The 23,858-nt window shown below is 43.3% G+C and overlaps 1 long non-coding RNA gene across 1 annotated transcript in view; it reads right to left on the reverse strand.

The window, feature by feature from the left end:
* The window catches only part of LOC113242360 (uncharacterized), a 290,347-nt gene that overhangs the window by 262,327 nt on the left and 4,162 nt on the right, over window positions 1-23,858 (reverse strand). The window lies entirely within an intron of this gene.

Here is a 23,858-nt window from a genome sequence, read left to right on the forward strand (position 1 = left end):
AATTGTCAATTTCCATGGTGTAAGTACTCACAACATGACCAGCTTGACGTTACTAAACGTGGTATTGGATAGAGATGGTACAAAAGGCTCCACACTCTCACAAACACACGTGAGCCAGCTCCAGCGCTCACTACCCAACCCCACCTGCAAACATCCTGCGATCTGTTGACCGCTCCTACGGAGAATAAACAACGGAATGCATGCTTTAGGTGGCCTTTATTTTTCTTCTTGTTGATCTTTAGTTTCTACTTTTTCAACAAACACTATGTGGTTCTTGTGTTGTTTTTTACTTATTTAAATTTTAAAAGAAATTATGTTTCTTTCATTGCCTTGAAGTGGAGAAGACCTTTGTAATCATGACACAAAACCTAGAAGCCATACAGAAATTTGATAAATTTAACTACATAAAAATAACAGCTTTTGCATGGCAAAAAGCTTTCATACAAACTGCTAAGAAAAAATTTGCAATCTGTTTCTCAGAAACATCCTCTACTCTAATATATATAATCATTTCCCAACTGACAACCTGATGGAAAAATAAGTCCTGATTTGGACAGTTCAAAAAGAAGAGAAGACAGGGCTCTTAGATAGCTTTCCCCCACCCACCCACTCCTAATAAGAGAAAGACAACTTAAAATTTAACATGGAGACACCAAGTATTTAACCTATCAGATCGATCAAGTTTCAAAATATTGGAATGAGCATGGTGAATGAAGCTGTGGCAGGAGTTTGAACTGATACAAATTCTGTAAGTATAGTAATCTGAGTAATGACCCCATAAAGATGTCCACATGCTAACCCAGAACCTACAACTATGTCACCTTACATGGCAAAAGGGACTTTGTCCAGGAGTGCCTGGGTGTCTCAGCATCTGCCTTCGGCTCAGGCCATGATGGTGGGTGGTGATGTGGGATGGTGCCCCACATCAGGCTCCCTACTCAGCGGGAAGCCTGCTTCTCCCTCTCCCACTCCCCCTGCTTGTGCTCTCTCTCTTGCTGTGTCTCTCTCTGTCAAATAAATAAAATCTTAAAAAAAAAAAAAATTTTTTTTTTTAAAAAGGGACTTTGTCCATGTGATTAATATTATGGATCTTGAAATGAGATTATCCTGAATTATCCAGGTGGGCCCAATATAATCACAAGAATCCTTATAAAAGAGAGGCAGGAGGGTCAGAGTCAGAGAAGATGTGGTGATGGAAGCAAGGGTCAGAGAAAAAGAGATTTAAAGGTGCTACACTTCTGGCCTTCGAGGTGGGGGAGGGAGCTGCAAGCCGAGGAATGCAGGCAGCCTTTAGAAGCCAGAAAGACAAGGAGCTGGATTCTGCCACGGTGCCTCCAAAAGAGACACAGCCCTGCCAGAACCTTGACCTTAAGATTTCCGACCTCCAGAACTATAGGATAATAATTCTGTGCTGTTCTAAGCCACCACATCTGTGGTCATTTGTTATATAGCAGCAATAGGAAACTAGTAGAGCAATTTGGTGAATTATAAATGCATGTACTCTTTGGCCCAATGCCTCCACATCTAGAAATTCAGCCAAACATATAATCACATACATGCAAAACGATGCATGTCCTACATTGTTGCTTGTCACAGCAAACATTTGGAACCCACGTAAATATCCATCAAAAAGAGGCCCATTAAATATTACATCTATGTAATGTACTATTATGCAGCCATAAAAAATGAATAAGAAAGTTCTTTATATCGTGATATGACTAGATCTCCAAGGAAAAAGGAAAAAAAAAAAGATGCTTTTAGTATAATAAGTACAGTGGGTACAGTATGCTAACAATTATATTGAAATGACAAGGGAAAATATGTGCTTACTTGCATATATATGTATAAATATGTCTGGAAGAATAAATAAGAAATTAATAGTAGTTTCTGCTTACGGGGAAGGGCACTGGATGGCTGGACAATGGAAAGGAAAGGGAGACCTCCTACTACACACCTTTTATATTTTGTTGAAATCAGTACATCAGTACATCTACGTAAATAGATTACCTATCCAAGAATTCAAACAAAAACAGAAAAATTATAAATTAACAGGAAAAATATTATGTAGCTTGACCAGGGTCACCAACCAAGTCAGTAAAGACGCCTTTACCATCAGTGGGTCTCTGCAGAACGTTCATAGTTTTTGAGGTAGGCAAGGCCATGAATTCCAATCATTCTAGAACCATGACATTCTGGGTGACCCAAGGAGCAGGATGAGAGAGTGATTTCTCAATTCAGATGGAATATGAATAGAAGTCTTTGGTGAGCTAGAACAGAGCTAACTTTACATTGTTTCCAAATGAAGATTTAGATTTGCTTTAAGTCATAGGTGAAGATTCTTTAGGTGTCCTTGCAGAAACCTTGTCCAGTCTCAGAAATCCTGGAAGTAGGGTTGCCAAATTCAACAAATAAAACTACTAGAACACCCAACTAAAATTTGAATTTCGGACAAACAATGAATAATCAAAAATTAAGAGGTTTTTTTTAATACTTTTTAATTTTTAATTATTTGCTATTTACCTGAAATTCAAATTTAACTGGGTATGCCATATTTTATTTCAAAACCCTACCCCTAAGGAACTCCCTTAGAGGCCACCCGGCAGCCATGGGCTAGCAGGTGAGGACAGATGGTCCCACGCAGATGGAGATATGGCCACCATCACTCTCCCTTTCATAGATACTGAGCATGCCCTTCTGACAGAAAAGACTAGAGAGCTTAACAGGCTTGTGTGGTAAGGCATTGCTTTGCCCCTGGCAGCATCAGTGGCCAAAGACAAAGGTACAGGGCTCCAAGTTAAAGTAAGTCTCTAAGGTCACTTCTGGCCCTAGAATTCCCTGAAGATAATGTGTGGAATGCTCTAGAAGAAGTTCGGAATGGGGGTGGGGAGTGTCGGGCAACACAGAGAAAAGTTCTCCCAGCCCAGGTAATAAACGTATTCCTTTCCCCAAATACCGTTAAAGATGTTTTCAAAAAAAAAAAAAAAAAATCTTAAAAAAAAAAAAAAACCTTTAAGCTGACCTCCTGCCAAAGTACACATCAATTATACAGCTTCAGTCAGGCGGATGCTCGAGGAAAGGGGGATAATGTTACACCCAGCTGGGCACTTTGTAGTTAGCACAAATGTAATATAAAGCACAGCAGAGTTCGTCAAGTGTCTGTCTGGATTTTCAGTTTTCATTAGTGCTATAATTAAAACCACATTTTCAGCTCTATTACCTGTAACAAGAAAGGAATGAGAAATGAGGTTGTCAAGGTCAGGCTTTTCCAGCTATTTATACTGAGTATCTGCAGGCCACAAGTTGTTGAATTTGGTGTAAACCAGAGAGACGGCTGAATGTCGCACAAGGATCCATCCTGTGTGGCTTGAAAGGCGTGCGTATGAGGTCACTTCCTTTGAAAGGCCACTGGACCATGGATGCCCACGGCGCAGAAGGACCAGGAAGATGGGCAGTCAGACAATCCACTTTCAGCCATGGAGACTGGCCACAGAAGGGGTTTCTCACCCATTAAGACCAAACTGGTCACACATCCTGAAACAGCCCCAAAGGTAGTCCTCAGACACTCTCGCTGAGGACAAGAATCCTAAAAATCTCAAGGCCATCTTGTAAATGTACAAAAGAGGGCTGGATGGGAATGTAAATGTTAAACATCTCTCCCAGCACTCTCCAGCCCACACACACTTCACAGAGGCCTCGCTATGTGCAGCAAATCCTGTTGGCCTGGCCTTCAACACACATCTAGAACCCAGCCTCTTCTCACCGCTGTCTGCTCCACAGCACCACCATCTCTCCCCTGAATTCTGGCCAGGCCTCCGTGCATCTGCCTTACACTCCCCGCGATGGTCTGAATGTTTGTGTCCCCCAAATTCATATGGTGGAATGCTAACCCCCAAGGTGGTGGTATTAGGAGGTAGGGCCCTTGGAAGGTAATTAGGTCATGAAAGCAGAGCCCTCACCAAAGGATTAGTGCCTTTATAAAACAGACCCCAGAGAGCTCCCTCACCCCTTCCACCATGTGAAAACACAGCGAGAAGTCAGCCTTCTATGAACCGGAAAGCACTCCTCACCAGACACCCAATCTGCCAGCACCTTGATCTTGGACTTCCCAGCCTCCACAGCTCTGAGAAATTTCTGTTGTTTATCAGCCACCTGGTCTATGGTACTTTGTTCTAGTAACCCAAATGGACTAAGACACTCCCCCAACCCCCATGCATACACACACAGCCCATAGTTCTCAAGAGAGGAGCCAGATCATGTCACTCCTCTACATAAAACCCTCTGGTGGCTTCCAGCTGTTTCAGAGTAGAAGCTGCCACCCTCGCGGTGGCCTTCAAGGCCTCCATCCCTCTGGCCTACTGTTACTTCTCTAGCTATACCTCCCATCACTCTCCCTCTCTTACTTCATCCCAGGCACACTCCTTCCTCGGGGCCTTGGCCCTTGCTATCCCCTCTGCTCAGAATTCTCTTCCTCCTGTTATCTATATGACATGATCTATATGACATGATCTATATATATAATCTATATCCTTACTCAAAAAGCACTTTTTCTTCCAACGAGGCCTTCCTTTCCCCACTGCTTCACAATGCAAACCACCAACACCCCACCCACTGCCAGCCATAGCATTCCCTATTTCCCTTCTCACCTTTATTCTTCTCCATGGCACTTAACACCATCTGCTATTTTTTTACTTATTTTCTATAAATACCTGTATCTCATCACTTCCCAGATGTAAATTTCTTGAGAACAGTGATTTTTGTCTGTTTGTTCACCATCGCATCCTCAGTACTTAGAAAGAGCTTGGCACATAATAGACATTCAACAAATGTTTGTTGAATGAATGAATGAACGAATGAATTGATCCACAAATCACATAGACCAATGGAACAGAAGAGAGAGCCCAGGAATAAACTCATGCTTATATGGTCAATTAATCTATGATGTAAGAGTATATATATATACTCTCATATATATATATATATATAATGGGGAATCAATGATCTAAAAGTATACAATGGGGAAAAGACAACCTCTTCAATAAATGGTGCTGGAAAAACTGGATAACTACATGCAAAGGAATGAAACGGGACCACTTTCTCACACCATACACAAAAATAAATTCAAAATGGATTAAGATCTAAATGTGAGACATGAGACCATAAAAATCCTAGAAGAAAACATAGGTAGTAATTCCCTTAACATCAGCCATAGAAATATTTTTTCTAGATATGTCTCCCGTGGCAAGGGAAACAAAAGCAAAATTAAACTACTAGGACTACAACAAAATAAAAAGGGTTGGTGGTGAAGGAAACCATCAGTAAAATGAGAAGGCAACCTACTAAATGGGAAAAGATATTTGCAAATGATATATCCAACAAGGGGTTAATATCCAAACTTACACAACTCAACACCAAAAAAATCCAAACAATTTAACTCAAAAATGGGCAGAGGGCCTGAATAGACATTTTTCCAAAGAAGACTTCCAGATGGCCCACAGACACATGAAAAGATACTCAACATCACTATCAGGGAAACACAAATCAAAACCACAATGACATATCACCTTACAGCTGTCAGAATGGCTGGAATCAAAAGACTAGAAATAACAAGTGTTGTTGAGGATGTGGAGAAAAAGAAATGCTCATGCACTGGTGGTGAGAATGCAAACTTTTGCAGCCACTGTGAAAAACAGTATGGGGTTTCCTCAAAAAATGGAAACTAGAATTACCATATGATCCAGTAATTCCACTGCTGGGTATTTACCCAACGAAAATGAGAACACTAATTTGAAAAGATAGATGGACACCTATGTTTATTGCAGCATTATTTACAATAGCCAAGCTATGGAAGCAGCACAAGTGTCTTTTTACAGATGAGTAGAATAAAGACACAGTTTAAAAAGGGGGGGGAGGTGTATACACACACACACACACACACACACACACATATATATATATAGAAAGAGAGAGAGACAGAGAGATGTAGATACACACACACCAACACACAAATGGAATATTACTGAGCCATAAAAAAGAATGAAATGCTGCCATTTGCAACAACAGTGGATGGACCTAGGGGGTATAATGTTAAGTGAAATAAGTCAGACAAAGACAAATACCATATGATCTCACTCACATGTGGAACTTAAGAAACAAAACAAACGAACAAAGAAAAAAGGAGACAAACAAAAAAAACAGACTCTTAAATACAGAGAACAATATGGTGGTTGCCAGAGGAAAGGTGGGTGGGAGGCTAGGAGAAATAGATAAGGGGAATTAAGAGTACACTTATCGTGAGGAGCACTAAGTAATTATAGAATTGTTCAATCATTATATTGTACACCTGAAACTAATATAACACTGTATGTTATATACACTTCAATTTTTTTTTAAAATGTGATCCAGAGGTGACAAAGTCAACACCAAGTAGGCTTTCTTTGGGTGAGTGATTAGTAGGTCCTTGAGGCCCACACAGCTAGAAAGTATAGAAACCATCTGCTCATGAACCCTCCAACACAAGGATGGGTCTCAAGCAAGTGCTTGTTCTCTGGGCAAACCTCAAAGTGCCTGAGACCCACCCTTACCCACCCACACCACCCCTGGAAAACCAGTTGGTAGGACCTTACAGTAGGTGGTAGCGGTACTCCCCTTACAATATAGGAGGTGAAACATTCTCCAATACTGACCCCTTGTATTCCAGCCCAGGCCCTGGGCAGGTTGAACCCAAGCACCAAGAACCCAGCTTTGATGCTTAATTTTATGAGCCCAACTTGGCTGGCTTCACAATATTCTGGATTTTCTTGAGGGTGTTTTCGGATGAGATTAACATTTAAACTGGTGGACTTTGGGTAAAGCTGATTTCCCTCCCTAATGTGGGTGGGCCTTATCCAATCAGCCGAAGGCCTGACTAGACCAAAAGACTGACCTCCCCTGAGCAAGAGGGAATTTTTCAACAGATAGCTTCCAAACTCGAACTGCAGCATTGGTTCATGGCTGCATCTCCAGCCCTCCAGTCCCCTTGAAGATTTTATTTAAAAAAAGAATAACTCTTTCCATTTATGTAGTGTGTGTGTGTGTGTGTGTGTGTGTGTGTGTGTGTGTGTGTCCTATTGGTCCTGTTCCTCGGAGAACCCTGACTAATACACCACCTAAGCCATCCAGAGGCATTTCTCCTGCGGCTCAACCTTCCTGAAGGAAAACACCCTCTTCCAAGTGCCAACTGCTCTGGATGCATGAGCTGCTGTCGCTGACAGGAATTCTTCCCTTCAGCCATGCATAGATGTTTACATAGCCCCCAGATGTGCCAAAGGACACTAGCTGGTCACTTCTCTAGCCCAAAGGACAGCAGAGAATCCCATATAACAAAGACTCCTCCTCTGCTACTATGCTAAGAACTGACAGAAATATTTCTTTATCTATGATGTCATTGTTGTAAAGAATCTTAACAGTGCAATAATATTAATTCATATATTGCAGGCAAACATTACACTAGCACTTTGAGCAAACATGTGGCTGAAACCTACGAAGCCGAATAGAGAATGACGTGGTTAAGAAAGTGGCCCTGGAGGCTGACTGTCAGAACTCAAATCCCTTCTCTGCCACAAGCCAGCTGAGTAAAATGTGTCCTTTCCCCTAAGCCACAATGTTCCCATCTTCAAAATGGGATGATAATAGTAGTGCCTATCCCACTAGGTTGTAAGAAGATCATTGGAATAAATGAAAAAAATGCAAGTAGCACACACATCCCCATGCTTGGCACACGGCTCATGTTCCCTGAATGTTACTACTATGATTGCCATGGCATGGTCCCAGCCCTTAAAGAGTTTTCTAGAAGCACAACATAGCACTTGGTTAAACGGGATTAAATCAGTTATGACTCTGCGGGTTGCAAGTGAAGAATGGAAAATCCTTGGGGAAGACCTGGAGCCCAAAGAGTTGTTACTGGAAATGTAATGAATGGGAAGATGTTGCGCAGAAATGTGGAAACTTTGAATTGGGAGAGCTCTTAGAGGTCATCCTGCCCAGCAACCCTGGAGCCCCCAGCGATTCACTCCCCCCTACGAGGCTGACCTCACATCATTGCTGGGCAGACTGAATTGGAAAGAAACTCTGCAAGTTATTCATGGAGTATGAGAATAAACAATAAGTAAGTAAGCAAACAAATGTGTATGTTCCAGGAAGGAAACAAACAGGGTATTTAATGGTTCAAAAGAGGTGGGTGTGAAATGTCCAGAATAGACAAACCACAGAGACTGAAGGTAAATTAGTGAATGCCAGCGACTGGGAGGAATGGGGGTGGGGAGTGACTTCCTAACGGTACGGGGTTTCTTTTTAGGGTAACGGGAATGTTCTGAGGTTGCATGGTGGTGATGATTGTACCATCTTCTGAATATCCTAAAACCTACTGTATTGTACACTTTAAAATGGTGACTTCTGTGCTATGTAAAACGTTGTCATGTGAATTAGAACACAATTAAAATCTTTCTAATTAAAAAAAAAAATCTAGATGTGGAGGGGCCTATTTTAGACCCGACTGACAAAAAAGAAAGCCTCTCTGAGGAATTTGTGTAAAGCAAGGGACTGAGAAGTGGGAAGGAGCTGGCCCCCGGAAGGCATGTGGACAGGCTCGCTGAGCAGATGCAGGAGAAAATGCAGAGAACACTGAGTGTGGACCAGCTCGGCACCTTGGATAAACTATTTCAGATTTAGCCTGGACAAGGGGAAGGAAGTGAGAGAGAGAGACAAGGTTGAAGGTGCAGAGAGGCACAGTAAGAGGTGGGGTTCATTCTAAATGAGATCAAAAACCACCGAAGGCTTTTATTCTGAGGGATGCCCTGCTCCAATTGCCATGTTTGAAAAACTCTTTATATCTCCCTGCACACACAGCACCAGTTTCGGAGTGGCAGGACCAACACAAGACAGAAAACCTTAAAGAGGTTCATTCTCACTGGGTGGGGCTTACGCACTCCTAACAAAACCATCACCAAAGGTTACAAATTAGAAGATGGGTTTATTCATAAGAAAAATATTTTAAAAAGTAATATGAAAACAATACGATTTAGTGTCTATTCCCAAATGCACCTTATCTCCTTTCCCATAAAATATCTAGTAAGAAAAATATATTCTCACCATCTGGCTCCTTTTTCTAGGGCCGGTGGCGGTGCTATTATTGAGACACGCACGCCCTCTACAGCTAGGAGCCCAGATTGCGCCTCACTGCTAAACCTAGCCTGGAAAAAGGTGTTTTCATTAATCCTGGGACTGAAAAATTAGCATCCCCCAAGCCCATGCCACCCATGGCAAGCTAGATCCTCCAACACTTTCCTGAAAACTAGAGAATAATATAAAAAAGAAGTGAAATTGGCAGTTTTCTTGGGCAATTATAATGTAAATACAGATTTATCTGTCTGCCCTTTTGGTAATATGCTCTCCCTCCATAGACCAAAGGGAGGGAGAGTGTGTGTGTGTGTGTGTACACATATATTCTCACTCTAATATTCTGCCTCATTATGTAATTGCAAGGATAGAACACGTGTTGAAATGTTCATCCTCTGTTCCTCAAAATACTTGGTTTCAAGTCAGTAGAAAACCTTTGCCATAAAACAATAGAGCAACAAGGTAAGGGTCTGACCCTCCCGGGCCGGTGACAATGGCAGGAGGCCAGGGGCAAGAACTGGAATCATGGCGCTGAACAATGGCATGAACATGCTGGAAAATGCAGTGGACCTCCAGGAGGGTGGCCTCGAGTGACAAAGTGGAAAGATGAATGCAAACATGAAAATCTGGTGTGGGGCGATTAAGAAAAGAAGAAGAAGAAGAAGAATATCCGGGGGGAGGAATCAAAGAAGAATATGCAGAGAGGCACCCAGTGTAACAACAGGAGAGGGGACAGGGAAGGGCTCTGTGTCCAGGAGATGGACGCCGTTCAACCAGAGCTGAGCAGCCTGGCAGGCGGGACAGCACGATCTGTGAAATGCCATCGTTGCTCCACGCATGGTCTACTCCTCGCCCCCAGTATTCTCAGGCAAGTTTTATTTGGGAAGGAGAGACGTACTGGGCATCTGGGCCCAGCATGTGAGTTCAGAACGGGTCTCCCTCTCAAACTTCCTGGCCACCTTAAGTACACCCAGAACAGGCAAGTGTCCCTGGGAGCCACCAGGGGCCCAGGGGAGGGGGTAGAAAAACAGATGCCGGTCCACAGTTCTGCTTTGCGCTAACACAGCCATTAAAAAATGAAATCTGTTCGCTAGACAAAATATAGTCAAACATTCCTGCGTGCTCCATCCTTTAAACAGATTTAAATATTGGCCTGTCTTCTCTGTGTTTGTTTTGGTTCCCTCAGCCCACATTGAAGTCCACGGGCTCTTTCACTCACTCATCATCTCGCCTCCCGCTGCTTCGGCCGAGAATGAAGTAATAATTCAGCAAGCTGTTCGGGGCTTCCCAGCAGCCCGGCTGCACAGCGCCGTGCGTTCCAGTGGCCTTGAACTCCACAGCCCAGCGAGCCCCGGGAGGGACCTTGCTCACACTGGCTCTCCTGCCTAAGCGAAGGCAATGTGGGAAGCAACGTGAGGAAAAGCACTAAAAAAGCACATTAATTTCTCCTCACTGGTTCTCACTTACATTGGCTTATGAAGCTGGGCTGTTTGTAGCCTACACTTCAATTGCACAGTGGTGAGGGCTCCAGAAACGGCTTAAAAGAAAAAGGACAATTATATCTCAGTAAAGCTGGGAAGGGAAAGGAAAGGAAAGGCAACTGTCTTGTAGAGGTTGTTTAAAAATAAACGAGTGATTCTCTTTTCCAGAGAGCAACCTGCTGTGGCCTTTGGAAGGCTCCTTTCGTGTCCTTGCTTTTGCTTCTGTCTGAGCCGCGAGAGCCTGCCAGAGTCCCCCTGTTTGGTTTATTACCCAGCGCACCCTTCTCCCCTGGAGCCTGGTGTCAATGCACACTGTGGGATGTACCTGTACCCAGAACTCTCCAGAATCAAAAGCTTTCCAAGTACTTCACTGTAACGATTTAGTCACGAATGAATTTTTAAATGTCAGAAAAACTAAGTGTTTGGAAGAAAAGGCAATCTTGGGCCCCCTATTAAAACAGAAAGCAGCAGCATCTGAGCTCTTGAAGTTACTACCCCAAATCAATGAAATACAATCTCAATTATTGAATAAGGTTCTAATGCAAGCTCTGTGGGACCCTCGGGCCTAGTGATTTCCTGGAGAAGACTTGAAATCAAAGAAAAAGCTTTGCCCCAACGTAATATAGATTGTTTTTTAATGGACTTAACGTGTTAATTGTTTATTTCGTTTTGGTGCTGGAAAATCAGACCAGGCACTCCGCCCTTTTCATGGGACTAAGTTTTGAACTTTAACATAAGGAGCACAAAATAAGAGGACCTGGACTGCCTGGAAATTGTGAGGAACAGAAGAGTAGAATGAGCAGGGGAAGGGCTACCACCCATGGTGGGGAAGGCAGCCAATGGTCTGAAAACCAATCCAGCAGTAACTGACCAGCTGCAAGCCAATAGGGCAGGATCTAGACATCAACAGACACCAACCACGATTCCAGGACTGTGAAGGATGAAAGGAGTAATGTGCTTAACAATTCTAAAAATGTTAGGATGGGCAAAGTAAGAATGAGCAAGGGAGCCACAAGGAAAACTGTATCACATATTATATTTTGGCTACTGATTCCTAGCAATAGCACTAATAATAATACGCTATTATAAAATGGACCAATACACCTTTGAAACAGAAAATATTTTTATGTTTTTTATGTAGAGAAAAACAGCAAGAGTCATAGGAAGAATACACACTTCGGGTAAATCGACAAAGTTAAGCTTGCAAAGGCACAAACTTGGGAGCAAGATCAAGTGACTTCCCAGATGCAAAGACCCTGGAAGCCATGCCTGAAAAAACCATCCGGTCTTGCCGCTGTCAGCTCATTCACGCACCGTGCAGTCAGTACCGACTGATAATTCAGCTTTAGCAACAGCAGTAAGGACCTGCGGAAGTTTGATGCCTTAAATTAAAAGCTCCAGGGACACCTGGGTGGCTCAGTCACTTAGGCACCTGCCTTCCACTCAGGCCATGATCCCGGGGTCCTGGGATGGAGCCCCACATGGGGATGCCTGCTCAGTAGGGAGCCTGCTTCTCCCTCTCGCTCTCTGCCCCTCCCCCACCCCTCGTGGTCTCACTCGAGCTCTCAAATAAATAAATAAAATCTTTTTTAAAAAAGAAAAAAAAAGCTCCAAAGGGCAGGAACTCTGATTTCCTGGCTCACTTGTACAACGGCACAGAACCACGATAGGTAAGGTTTGCAAACAATGTCTTTATTTTCCTATCACTCTCTGTTTCTCTGTCATATAGGTGTATGTATGTATTTTGCAGATAACGAGAACTAAAATTTATTGTTTGCTGTGTGTCAGACACCATCCTACATGCTGTACGCACCCTCAAACTAACTCTATGAAGGAGGTGCTATGATTGCCCCTCTCTTTGCCAGAGGAAAGGACAGGCACAGAGAGACTAGCCAGTCTACCACTCACATTCTCTATCTCCAGCTCCCATTCCATGTGCTGGCAAAAATTACACTCCTAGCTAATTCCAAGTACATTAAGCCATTTCAAGTTGAAGATCAGTTCTGGAGTGTCTCCTCCCCTTCCTTTCCCCTTAGTGGTTTCCAGGCTCCTGGGCTCATGCAGCATCATGACACCTGCAGAAGGCATCTCGTCCCTTGTTGCCATCATCTGTACTACACTGGCTTCTGCTGAGATGCTCAGCCCCGGTCAGCCCTTGGCTCTGATGGATTACCCTCCAGGCCAGCATTTGCTGAGGGGTCTGAATTCCCATCTGGTCTCCAGCCACACAATACATATATTCTCACCCCGGCTGGTCTCCCTACCAAGAGACCCCTTCAGGCCCACCTGCTCTTGCTCTGCCTCTTGGCTAACTTCCAAGTCCTCAACGTGAAACTGTGTCTGCTCTCCCATGGCTCATTCAGCCAGGAAACCAGGCGGGCCATTGAGGCCCTCTCTGTGTTGACACATTCCGCGGCCTTATCTACACTTCTTCGGGGACATCTCACCAGTGCAATAGGGAAGCTCCAGAGTCTGCCTTGCTTTCCCAGACCCCACTCGGAACATAATCACAAGTTCTGTCTGTCCTCATATTCCCTTACATAGCTGAATGTCCTGGTATCCTCCCCCTCCCCCAACCATGCTCTCCAAGGAGGGGGTGGGGAGTAGAAGCACTCCCTTCCCCAAGAACACAACAGCACCTAATACCTTTACTTCTGCATCTTACTATCTCCCTCCCAACCCCAGCCCATAGTTTTTCACTTCTGTGGCTCATGGCGAAAAAACCTGACTCCTTAAGTATTCTTCACAAAACTTACTTATACCCATAAAATGGTTTTTGAAATTATTTTTTTAAATTTTTTATTATGTTATGTCACCATACAGTACATCCCTAGTTTCTGATGTAGTGTTCCATGACTCACTGTTTGCGTATAACACCCAGTGCTCCATGCAATACATGCCCTCCTTACTACCCATCACCGGCCTAGCCCAATCCCTCAACCCCTTCCCCTCTAAAGCCCCCAGTTTGTTTCCCAGAGTTGGTTTTCGAATTTAAAGTGAAGGGTCAGACACTGTGTTCTCTACTTTCACACCTACAACCTTTCCCTAAAGCAATGGTGACTAAGGTCAGGTACCCACGCTCTGGGCAGGGCCTCCATGTAAAAATGAGGAAGTTTGATAAAGCATGGGGCAGAGAGTACACACAAGTTATGACCCCAAAATACCATGCTTCAACAGAACCATTGGGAGAAAAGTTTAACAAGTGATAGAGACTTTTGAAGGTACCCACACCTCTAAAACAAAGATCAAAAGATCTCATTGAACTAGAACGGCTACAGAGCATATGATTTCATTTATATGACATCCTTGTAAAGGCAAAACTAGAGAGACAAAGAAACAGATCATATCCATACAATGGAATATTATACAGCCCCAACGAGGAATGAGGTATTGATGCACGTTACAATCAGCGTGAACAGCCAAAACATTATGCTAGGTGAAAGAAGGCAGACACAAAAGGTCATATATGATATGATTCCATCTATATTAAATACCCGGAATAGATAAAGCCACAGACACAGAATGTAGAGTGGTGGGTGCCGGGGGCTAGGGGTAGGAGAGAATGGGAGAGAAAACTAAGGAGTTTGCTTTGGAATAACAGAAATATTTTGGAACTAGACAGAAGTGGTGCCTGCACAATTTTATGAATATACGAAAATGCCACTGAATTATTCATTTTAAAACAGTTATTATGGCATTCCATGTATTTCACCTCAATACATGATTGTTTAAAGAAAGAAAATCAATGGTCAAAGGGGAGAGCTGACTACAAATGGGCACAGGGATATTTGAGAGGAAAATCGAATTGTTCTGTAGCTTGAGTGCAAGCTGCCTACATTTGTCAAGACTTGCAGAACCGTATACTTTAAAGGGTGTGTTTCACTGTATGTAAATTACCCTGATTTTAAAATGGGGAAGAGAGCTCTCCAACATCTAGAAACTCAATAAATGTTGTTGACTAAGATCTGCCATAGATTATTTTGCTAGAGAATGACTGCTCCATACAAAGGACCATAAGAAATATTTTCTACAATTCCATGCTAATGAAATGAAAAACGCCCTTGCTACTATAGGATGGAATTTATACTGGCAATTTTTCATTATCACATTAGTCACTGTGAGGGAATTTGAAGGATAAGAGCTTGTTACAGAACTTAACTCAGATTTTTTGATACATATATGAATGTATCAGTAGTATATAGTTCAGTGAAGGAAACTGCACAGAACTCCAAGATCTATTGTAGCATGACAGGTTAAACTATTCTTGACATAGTAATTCCAAGCTTATTTTATTCTGGCTATCCATCACTGTATTAACAAACCACTCCAACACTTAACTGGTTTGAAATGTAATTTTATTATCATCACATAGTTTTGTGGGTTGAATGGGCTCAGCGGGGCAGATCTCACTTGGGGGCATCATGCAGGCATCATGCAGTTACAGTGCAAAGTTGGTTATGACGTCAGTATGAAGGCTCAGTTGGGCTGGGTGTCCAGTATGCCCCACTCCCATGCCTGCAGTTGATGCTAGTAGCTATTGGCTTGAAGCTCAACAGGAGTCCATAAGAGGCCTACAATGTGGCCTCTTCATGTCTCTCCACACAGCAGAGCAGCTGGGTTGCCAGAGAGATTGAAAAAGAGCAAGCACTCCAAAAAAACTCAGATGGAAGCCATGAGACCTCTTCTGACCCAGCCCCGGAAGTCATACAGTGTCCCTTCCACCTTATTCTATTGGTCAAAAAGCAAGCCCCAGGGCCAGCCCAGATTCAAGGGGAGGGAATTACACAAGGTCATGAATATTAGGAGGCATGTTCACTGGCGGCCATCTTTGGGGACTGGCTTCCAAAAGAGGCACCAATACCATAATATCCACTATGAGGATTTTGGAACGACATTAAGTTTTCAACTATAAAAATAGCATTTTGGCATTTCTTGATAAAAATTAAAGTGAGTTTCAATTTTAGAAAGTACATATCTAGTTTATTCATTCAACAAATATCTATTAAGTGCCTATTATGTACCAACCACTGTGCTAGGTCTTGAGGATGCATGGATAAATCTGTCATGGAAACCGTCCCCTTGCTGCTTAAGGTCTAGATACTGCATCATGGAATCCAATAGAAAACAAAAACAAAAGGAGTTCCACAGAACCTGTTGGAGGGCAAAGGAAAGTGGAGCGAAGGAATGCCAAGAAATGCTTCAGAGAGAAGGGACTTAGGAGGGGAGTCTTGACAGATTAGGATAAACTCTAAATTCCTCAGCATTTATTTGGGAGAAGGGTGGGTGGGGTGGGAGGAGCATGAGGAGGAAGGAGGGCATTCCAAACCAAGCGAGCCAGCAAAAACAAAGCTGAGGAGGCATCCCACATGTTTAGGGCACTGGAAGCAGTTCCATGTGGCTAAGATGCAGAATTCAGGGGGAGTTCTAGACACAGGCATCAATCTTGCACAATCTTACGCAGATGTGTTTAATTTAGTCCACAGATCATGTGTTTTTCTTTTTCACTTTCATAATGAACTACCACACAGTGTTTTTTAATTTTTTAAATTAGTTTCCAACATTTAATAAACAGAAAGTTTAACATAAAAATCCAGCTTCTTTTGAAAAAAAATCTTTAATTTGGCTGGACTGGGCCCAAATTCCCACCCAGCAACAACAGGCTGGAGCCAAAGAATGTCCCCTTTAGATGGGGTTATGAACTCTCCAATTTGCAACACCCACATCTGGTCCCCACCATCCCCTTCACTGTAGGCATTTGAGTCTGAACCCCCCCGCAAATAAGAAAGTTAAGATGCATCGTTTATGCAGGGCTGGGGGGGGCAATGAACAAACGATATTTTATGCTATGCTCAAGTTTTGAACTTCATCCTCTCTACAGTGGGGAACTAGTAAAGAGTATTCAAATAGGGAAGTGACATGATCGGATTGGCATCTCAAAATTATCCCTCTGGCATCATCAAAAGATTCATGTGGAAAATGCACTGAAGATGCAAGGAGGCAGGTGAGAACTTTCAATATTCCAGGTGAGAACTGATAAGGTCTGATCTGGGGCAGTGGCAGTGGGATAGAGAGAAGGAGGCTCAAACAAAAGGTATTAAGGAATTGAAAAGACAACACCTGGTCACCAAGTGGGGGGAAGAGAAAAGAGCTAGGATGACACTCAGGTGTGGGGCTACAGTGACGTAGAGGAAAAGCAAGTTTGAGAAAGTGATCATAACTCCAGCCTTATTGGTGTGGAGCTTCACCGCCTGAGGGCCATCAAGGTGCGAGGCAGCTGGGGACACGGGTCTGGGACGCAGAAGACGGGTAAGAGCCAGAGGTGGAGATTAGGAATTCATGGGCTTTTTGGCAGTTGAAGCCACAGGATCAATAAGACAGCCAAGGAAGAGTATGGGGAGTTAGAAGACAGCCAAAGAAAGAACCCTGAGGAACGGCAGGCAGAGGAGGGGGAATCAGAGAAGGAGAGCTAGGAGAGCCTACTCCTTGAGAACTGAGGGAAGAAGGAATTTCAAGAAAGGATCAGTCATCAGAATAAAAAACCACAGAAGGCTCAGCTTAAGTGTTCACTGTGTGACAGGTAGATGTCATCAGGAGATAAACTTCACAGAGTGTATCAGAAGAATGCCAGAGATACAGGCTAGAGTCCTGAGTGTGGTTGATGTGGAAGATAATACTGAGTCAAGCAAAAGACAGTATCTTGTGTTTAGGATTCAGGAATAAACATCAGAAATTACTTTTTAAAGGACTCTACCTTTAAAGAAGAAAGAGAGCATTAGAATTGTTACCTGTAACCAGGGGGAGTTTACAAGACCTTTCTAAACCCTTTTCAAGAACACACCTTAAGAAAGATTAGCAAACATCCTGCTCATTCATTTACATCAACTGGTTCACTTTAAGAACCATCATTTATTTTCACCTGGTCAGTCCATCAACCTTAAACTCCAGTAGATGGGGTCTACACGAGTATTTCTTCTTGGATAATGAACACGTTTTACAATAAGAGATTGTTCTCGTAATTTTCTCTTTTGTTGTCAAGAGACTTCGCCAACAAAAAGTTCCATGATAACAAAATGCGATTTGATTTGGGACTTATGCTCTTATCCTAAGAAATCTAGCTAGCAAGGAAGAATAAAATCTGGTTCTATTCTTAAGAGAGAGACATATTTTCTGATTTTAATTTTTCCTTCTGAGAGAAATTTTTCTTGTTTAGTTTTGCAAAGGATGAGAGGAGAAAAAAGTGAGAAAGTGGAGTCTCTTTCTATTGAACAATTGGGCTGTGATGGTAAAAGTGATATGGGTCTATTTTTAAGGGGCTGGGGGATCACCGTGTTGGCGGTGGTGGGTGTGTATGGTGCGTGTGGTGTGTGTGTTTGATATTGGAGAAACTTGCGCTCTTCTGTGGACTCTGAAGAAGCCAGCAATGAGGAGCAGGCAAAAGAGAGAGGAAATCAGTAATGCCGTAAGAGTCCGCAGAGGAAAAGGATCTGTCTTGTGTGGAAGGGATGCCTTGTTCGAACTGGAGGAAAAGAGGTGAGCATTGTCATGGCCATGTCATGTTACAGATACAGACAAATTTCCCTTTGAGATAGACCAGGCCACAGGCTGAGCCAGGGGAAGGGGGCCTCTTCTCGAGCAGAGTGGGAAAGGCTAGGGGCGGAAGAGAGGCAGGAATAAGTGAAAAGCCAGGCACCTGCGCACAAGGCACCATTGGAGATGCGATATTGACTTTCGATTTGCCCCATTTAGTAGAGAAATGCCTGTGCAGAAGGCAGTTGCCTTCTGTCTAAATTGAATATAAACAAAGTAAGAAAAATAAAAGAGAATAAGAAATGGACAGTGATATTTACTGTGCGATTAAGAGGCTGGGCTTACAATCAATTATATATTCACTCATTATTCATACAACGAATATTTACTGAGTGGCTATTATGAGCCAGATGTGGGTCTAGATATCATGAACAATCATTAACAAAAAAAAACAAAAATTCTTGCATTGTAGAATGCATATTCTAGTCCTCTCCATTTATGCTAAGATAGTCCTTGCTCACATTCCTGAAAAGTGTTTGGTTTTTTTCCACGAGCTTCCACTGCTATACAGACCATGTGAAGCAACAGCCTCTCCTCCAAATAAAGGGCTGAGACACAAAGAACAACTGTGAACCAGGTACCACTGAGAAGAGGTTGGTTAATACTCATTCAAATAAAACTGGAAGGACATTTCAAAAAAGAATGCCATTACTTTGTTTGGAATTGGGCCAGGCCTCCAGATTTCACAGTCTCTGAAAGAATTAGTGTTTTCTAATAATCCATCTGACACATTATGTTCTAAATGTTACTTTCTGATTAAGGCACTAGGCATACAGCAGAAGACCCTGTAAAACCCACTCAAGGTCCCCCAGGTGTGTGCTGCGGAAGTTGAAAGGGGCAAGGGATGTGGCCATATCCTTTCTGGTCAGGTTTCAGGATAAACAGATTTAAAGGACAGAACTGTAACTGGGATTTGGCCACCTTGGGAAGGAACGCGGTGTTTGAACGACATCCTTCCCAGACTGAAAGCCGCTCAGACGTGGATCGTCATTCCAGGCATTTGGCAAGCTGGTTTATAGTAGCAGCCAAGTGCATAATTGCCAGGAACTGGCCAAATCCACGGAGACACCAGTCACTTCTGAATGCTGAAAAATGTTTGTAATATACCGTAATAAATGTAAGCCTTACTCATTTAATCAGATCTGCGTCCTACCCTGGGGATTTCTGCACAGGAGAGAGATGTTTACTGAAACTACTTCTCTCCACCGCCACCTTCCATTCCAGGAAGAACAGAACTACTATCTGGTTGGCCTTGCCGATTTCTGTTTTATATTTTAGGTCATTAATATGGATGCTTATAACATACACGTTTCCAATTCATTCTGAATTCACTTCAGTATAAAGTGATGAAACTAACGCTTTCTCCTTATTTTCTATTGTACTGAAACGGAAACTAAGCGTTACTAAAAGACAGACATTTGAGAGTATCAGACCGTTCTCCATTCCTGACAAATTTCTCAGAGTAGTTTCCCCAAAACCAATGAGAGGAGATGGGGAAAGGTTCTAGTCACCCTGGCTTGTGAGAAGCCGTCTGATTCAAGGTCTTTCTGGGCTTGCAGCAGTTTTGAGATAGGTGAATAGCTCCGCTTCGGGAGCTGGCCAAATGTTCTCCTAACGTGAAGGTGGGAAATCAGGTTGGCTGTTCCAGGTTCTCTTCCCCAGCTTCCTTTATGGAGAGCCTTGATTCCTCCAGGTCAGAAGTCTGATTTTCCCAAAGACTGATCCAGCCCCTGATAACTGATGCATACCAAACTCACTGGGAAATCCTCTCAGCCCAGATGTCAATTTTCAAGCAGGAATTTCATTTCATAGGCGACAGATGAGGAGAAAGTAATTCAGGTTAAGTGGCTGGGTGACTGGTCCAAGGTCACACACATGATTGCAGAACTAAGGCTTGAATCCAGGTCTTCGACTTCGATGGCCTTGCCCTTTCTGCTAGAGCACCCTGCCTTCCTGATGGAAAGCTAGCATACAAGCGTGACAAGAGGTTCCAAAGAGCAGAGTGCACTGCTAGGGGGACCAGGGCTGGCACAGGACAGGACCATGGGAAAAGCTGGCAGTGGAAAGCAGGACCCATGTGACTGAAGGTCAGGAGCCAGAGTCCAGTCCCAGGGCACACCACGGGATGGAGGAAATGACAAGAGATCAGCAGGGCCCCATTCAGAACTAAAATATGAACAGAAGAGAAACTGTCTGCGGAACACAGCTGATTAGGAAATGTGGGCCCACAAGGGCGTGCTGGGTGAGCCCACCACCCCAAGTATTAACCTCCAACTGAGTTTCAGAGCACTCTGCTCCAGCTCTGTGCAAAGAGGAAACCATCTGGGACCAGAACAGAGACCAGCCTGTAGGGGGAGCCAAGTGGCTGCCAGCCGCAGGGCTGACCGGAAGAGCAGGGGCAGCGCGCCAGCCAGGTCACTGCAATGGCAACACCAGCCTTCGGGAGTTCAGAATCCTCTTCTATATGGTCTATGTCTTGACTGCTCTAAACTGTGCTGTTGATTCTGCTTTACCTCTGAAAAGATGTAAAGATGGCTTGAGAGAGGGTGACCATATTATACCACCCAAACCCAGCAACTTGTGAAATTACAGAGAGAGCTGTTAATAACTATGCCAGTACACCAGTCATAAGCCAGGACTAACCCAGGCTGACCCAGACGAGCGGTCACCCCAGCTCGAGACCAAGCACTCAGGACTCAGACGTGCCCGGGCACAGCTGGCGAAGGGTGAGATAATTTTGCCGGGACTGGTGACAGGAAGGGCCGGAGAAGTCCTGAGAAGTAATTCATCCTAAAGGAAGAGAAAGGCAAAGGACACGAATTGGGCTCCATGACATCAAGACAAGAGGGGAGGGATGATTCCCAGTGTGTTGGCCACACCCAACATCTTGTTACCATGGCTTTAAAAAGCCAGTGAAATAAAAAGAGCTGTCTCATTAAAATTTCCATAGAACATGAAGATGCAAGGCGAAATCCTCCCCAGCAATTTCAGCAGCAGTGACAGAGAAGGAGCGGTTGGCGCTGAAGTTGGGTGGGACAGCAGTGGATAGTCACAGCACCTTTGGTGGATGGCAGCATGGCTGCTGCTCCAGGCTTCGGCAGTGACCAGACCCGGTACCCTAGCAAGCGAGAGCAGGAGAGCCAAAGACGGTGGGTGCTTTACTCTTACATCTCAGAGCATATGGACGGTCATCCGTGAGGACTCAATGAACTGTCATGCATTAATATTACTGTTTCTTCCACCACAGCCTGAGGAGCTCATTGATGTTGTCCAAATTTGAGAACCTTCTTAATTTAGAGCCACGCAGTTCATATCAGTAGTTTCACAGTCTAACGTAGGCTCAGACCCTCAAAATATATATGTTGCAATGATACATACATTTCTAAAATAATACAGAAAAATATGTGTATCTAGTAAGTAACACGTAATACAGAAAAATTTTCCAAAAATTCCTAAAAATTATGAGCTTTTGCTACCTATTAAAGAGTGACATCTACTGATTCCCTCTGTCCTCCAAATGATCAGTGTTAGGCTTCCAACGATTTGAAATTAGATACCTCTTTGAAGCAAAAGGACTCACTCACCCCATGGCTAAAATGAAAAAGACAGACAATACCATATGTTGGCAAAGATGTTGAGCTAGAATCCTGACACAGCGCCAGTGGGAGTGAATAGGTATAACCTCTTCGGAAAACTGTTTGGCACCATAGACTAAGCATGAACAAATGTACTTTCACTCCTTGAAGATGCCCAACAGCAAGGTATACATATGTTTATGAACAGACATGGACAAGAATGTTTACAGCAGCATTTTTCATAATAGCCCAGCTCTAGAAACTCCCCAATGTCTGCCAACAGAGGATTGGATAAATAAATTGTAGTGTATTCATACAGTGGAATACTGCCATGAGAATGAACACATACAACCACACACAACAGCATGAATGAATCTCACAAACATCAGGTTAAACCAAAAAGACAGACATGAGATATTCCATTTGTATACAATTTACAAGCAACTGAAATTAACCAATACTGTCCCAGGTCCAAAGGAGCTGGTAACATTCCATCTCTTGATCTGGGTGCTTTTTGAGCTCATCATGTCTCACTATTCGTCAAGCTGGTCACTAAGTTCATATTTCAGAGGACGAGTATTATGTTCAACCTTATGCTGCAGCATGGCAAAGTCACATTGCAGAAGAGCATGTGGGATGAGTGAAATTGTGACACCCATTCCAATTATAAAATAGAAGAGCACTTTAAATGTTAAATAATATTTTAAAGAGATTTTATAATCTTCTCCAACTATCCAGTGCAAATTAGAACTCAGTATCATTCTGGGGTAAAACAGAAGCCTAAGAAAGGTAAAGAAAATAAGAGCACCAGCAACCAAAGCACACAAAACAAGAAAGGCTGCTCCAGTTGGTGTCATGTGCCTTCCCTGGACCAATAACTGTGGCCGAAAGAATAGGATACATTCATGGGTCCGTCTCAACCACCTGCTCAACAAGATCACATGAAATGAAAAAGGGGCAACTCTCCAATGGAAAAAGCAATGGGAAAACAGCACATGCGTACTGCCATGTCATAGACTGTACCCCACGGTCATCATCCCAAAAGAAATTCTTAAACTTCGCATATCAAGAATGAGAAAGTATGTTCTCTCAACTGGCATTCAGCTCTGAGGTTCCATTGTTCTCTCCCCTAACACACATGTCAAATCCATTAGTATTAACATTAAAATATTTTTAAAATATGGATCTCGTTGTAAAACATACATCCAAGCGCGACTTCTGATAGCAACCATGTTTCAGCGTCTCTCAAAATACTCATCTGCCTATGAACATGTGTTAACACTTTTCCCTCCAGCAGTCTGGATAAATCTCCCACATTGTTTTGACCACATACCTTTCTGTTAACAGCCATGAAGTCACACACCAAAAAATTAACTGAGGACTACAAGTGTGGCAGGCTGAACCCGAGCCCCCACTCCTCCTCTCAGGGGAGAGTCTTGGGGATTAGAGAGAAACCAGGTTACTATGATGCCATTTAACCAGAGGGCTCAGCCAAAGGCCTTGTCAGTTTCTGTGGGACCCTCCCCAAGAAAGGGACCACACCAAGCAGAGAACATCTTTTTGCATAATAAGGCCGGGACTCTTATTTCACAAGAAGTGGTCTTAAAATCATGTTGTTAGAAGAAATACACATTTGTCTCCTAGACTATATACCAGGGGTTGGGCAAACATTTTCTGTAAAGGGTCAGACAGTATATATCTTGCATTTTCTGTAAAGGGCCAGGCAGTAAATATCTTACATTTTCTGTAAAGGGCCAGGCAGTAAATATCTTCAGCTGAGCAGGCCTTACAGCCCCTGTTGCAGCTACTCAGCTCTGTAGTGCAAAGGCAGCCACAGACAATACTTCTACAACTGAGTGCAGCTGTATGCCAATAAAACGTTACAAAAACAGGCCTGTGGGAATGGGTCCATTGGCCACAGTTTGCCAACCCTGCGACTAGACAAAAACAAACAAAAAACTACATCATAGAAGTGAAATGTGTTTGTTTTTAGACAAAGACAAAGCCTGGACACAGCCCTTCAGATGGAGAGAACAAACAAAAGTTGAAATGCTCCCGGTTG

Source organism: Ursus arctos, unplaced genomic scaffold (assembly GCF_023065955.2).
Source record: "Ursus arctos isolate Adak ecotype North America unplaced genomic scaffold, UrsArc2.0 scaffold_25, whole genome shotgun sequence".
NCBI classification, from domain to species: domain Eukaryota; kingdom Metazoa; phylum Chordata; class Mammalia; order Carnivora; family Ursidae; genus Ursus; species Ursus arctos.